Genomic DNA, 3,394 nt, shown 5'->3' with positions numbered 1-3,394 from the left:
GTACAAGTATGAAAGCAGTATCAAACTCAAACCACCTATATATAAGATAACTGTGTTATCTCAGGTCTAAAGATTATATGCACTGATATAATTTATGACAATGCATTGACAAGAGCTCCATGTGCTTGTCATATGCATTACTAATTCGGCCTACTTATCATATATAAGTGCCTATCATGTTTGTTATATGGCATGAGACTCACAATTCCATCTTATTTATATCTCATATAAATACATTGGGAACAAACATAATTACAATCTTTTTCTAGAATCTCTCTGTTACAAAATCCCAATTCAAGCTGGAGTCATGGTTTATGTCAAACCCCATTTGCTATGAATATTATGTTCTCTTTTAATTCCAGGTCTTGATTAATTAGATTTTCTTATCAGAAACTCTTTTCTGACTAAATCATCTGTCTCCGGCCAGAACTTGAAACATCAAGAACAATTAAATGAATATAGGATTTTATTCCTATTTACTTAGGGTAACAGATTCCATCTTGATCAACACCTATCTCCATATATAACTAGTAGGAGCCAACACATACCTATATGCCCATACACAGTACAAGTATGAAAGCAGTATCAAACTCAAACCACCTATATACAAGATAACTGTGTCATCTCAGGTCTAAAGATTATATGCACTGATATGATTTATGACAATGCATTGACAAGAGTAAACTCCATGTGCTTGTCATATGCATTACTGGTTCGGCCTACTTATCATATATAAGTGCCTATCATGTTTGTTATATGGCATGAGACTCACAATTCCATCTTATGTATATCTCATATAAATACCTTGGGAACAAACATAATTACAATCTTTTTCTAGAATCTCTCTGTTATAAAATCCCAATTCGAGCTGGAGTCATGGTTTATGTCAAACCCCATTTGCTATGAATATTATGTTCTCTTTTAATTTCAGTTATTGATTAAAAAGATTTTCTCATCAGAAACTCTTTTCTGATTAAATCTATCTGTCCTAGCCAGGAACTTGAAACATCAAGAACAATTAAATGAACATAGGATTTTATCCCTATTTACTTAGAGGAACAGATTCCATCTTGATCAACACCTACCTCTATATATAACTAGTAGGAGCCAACACATGCCCACATACCCATACATAGTACAAGTATGAAAGCAGTATCAAACTCAAACCACCTATATACAAGATAACTGTGCTATCTCAGGTTTAAAGATTATATGCACTGATATGATTTATGACAATACATTGACAAGAGTAAACTCCTTGTGCTTGTCATAAATGTCACTGGTTCGGCCTACTTATCATGTATAAGTGCCTATCATATTTGTTATATGGCATAAGACTCACCATTCCATCTTATTTATATCTCATATAAATAACTTGGGAACAAACATGAATACAATCATACTGGATAAGTCATGTCCTTATTGTGAAGTATCCTCGATTGTGAACTTATTTATGATACTTTGTGCTAGAAATACTGTCACTCATATTCTTAACAACTTAAGAATAGAATTTCTAACAAAATATCAATGGACCTTTTCTCTTACACATAAATATATTATGTAAACGAAAAAGTGAAAATGCCTTTTATTAATAAAAATATGTACAAGATACATACTAAATGATATGCTTTAGGGCATACTACTAACACGTCATACTGTAGGACACATAATGTCAATCAGGTATGCAACAGAATGGCTGAAAAAAAGCCATAGTAGCAATCGGGCATAAAGCCATATACATCATCATTTAATAGAATGGTTAGAAGCGATAATAATAGAATGGCATGAAAGCCATGATAACAAAATGGCACAAGGCCATAAGTAGTACTACAAAACAGAACCCTACTGGCATGCCAATTTATCCAACCCATACACACATGTTTAGGCCTACATGGGCAATTTGCATTCTTAAACATTCATAGCTCACATATTCTCATCACATTTTATATTCATGCTTCATAGCATTTTTGGCTTCAATCATATTGGAAACATAGGTTCCAAATATATATTCATCTCACATTCAAGTTTATAGAATCATTGGTATTGGTTACCACCCATATTTCAAATCATTTATGTGATGTTTCATAAATTCCAGAATTTCAACTTTGATTTCATTCTCATATTAGGCTAAGCTACAGTAGTAATTTGACCACACTTTCTTCATGAAAGTTATTCCTTATCATCTTGGCTTTATTTTCCTTTTTGAATCATTTAATTTGGAGTTTTTTAGCTCTAGTTATGAACAATTTACCAAGTACTAGTCCAATGATTAATACTGTTCCAGAACAGGGTAGATTCTGGAACTCAAATTTGTCAAACTATTTGGACTAGTTACAGCCATAATTTGGCTTAGTGTTCTTCATATGAGTTGTTCCCTTGTGCCTCATGATTACACAAATTCAAGAATTACTAAATTTAGAGTTGTGTAGGGCAAGTTATAACTAATTTACCAATCTGGTCTCATGAATCCTGAAGTTCCAGGATTTCAGGTTTCAGGTCAATTTTCTAACTAATATTTAAGGATCCTACACTCAAAATTTATGTAAGGTTTCTGAACCAAAATTGTAGCTCTATTTCTTAAGTTTTCATATCAATTTTGCTCATCCCAATTGAAGTTTTCTACTGAAAATTATGATTTATTTACTATCTAGGTGTCAAATAGCTAATCTGTCCAGGTGTAGGAATTTCTAGTTTGTGAATTTCTGATTTCTCCTAGCAATTTCCCTAAGTTGCATTGGCCTCTAGATACTGGTCAAAACATCAAAATTGTAGCTCTAGGTCTTATGAAGATTTTGGATTTTGAATCACTACATTTTCAGTTTTGTAGACTAAGTTATGGCATTTTTGCCATAACTAGTAGGATGGCCTAAGGTCCAGAATTTCCTGGTTAGTTTTGGTCCAGGCAAATTTGGTGAACTAACTTTGCCTAGCAATTTGATTGGGTTAGAGTCAAAACTAGGTCTCCTAATCTCCATGTAAAATGTTCTACTATGTCTAAGCTTTTCATGGGTTCAAGAATTAGGTCATTCAGAACTTTCTATAGTGAGTTATGCCAATTTGAATATTTACTATTCATATGATCATTTCTACAGGTCTAAAATATGTCATTCCGGATTCAAGCCAATTTTAAGGCAATTAGTTGTCAGTTTTTGAGCAAGATTTCTTCATGAAATTTGTGGCTTTAGAACTTAAGTTTCATCTCCAATTGGCCTCACACCAATTGGAGCTGTCTAACTCTACTTATAGCCATGTAATTACACTAGACTCAGAGGTCTAGAAATCTAGTGCAAAAGCAACACTTCTAATTCTCAATTCAATTCAACAACTCACTTCTAAACTCAAGCAATTCTCATCAAATGGTCAATATTTGACCTCAAATACTTCAATTGACCAT

This window comes from Hevea brasiliensis, chromosome 13 (genome assembly GCF_030052815.1).
Source record: "Hevea brasiliensis isolate MT/VB/25A 57/8 chromosome 13, ASM3005281v1, whole genome shotgun sequence".
NCBI classification, from domain to species: domain Eukaryota; kingdom Viridiplantae; phylum Streptophyta; class Magnoliopsida; order Malpighiales; family Euphorbiaceae; genus Hevea; species Hevea brasiliensis.
Note: the sequence above shows the minus strand (reverse complement) of the source record.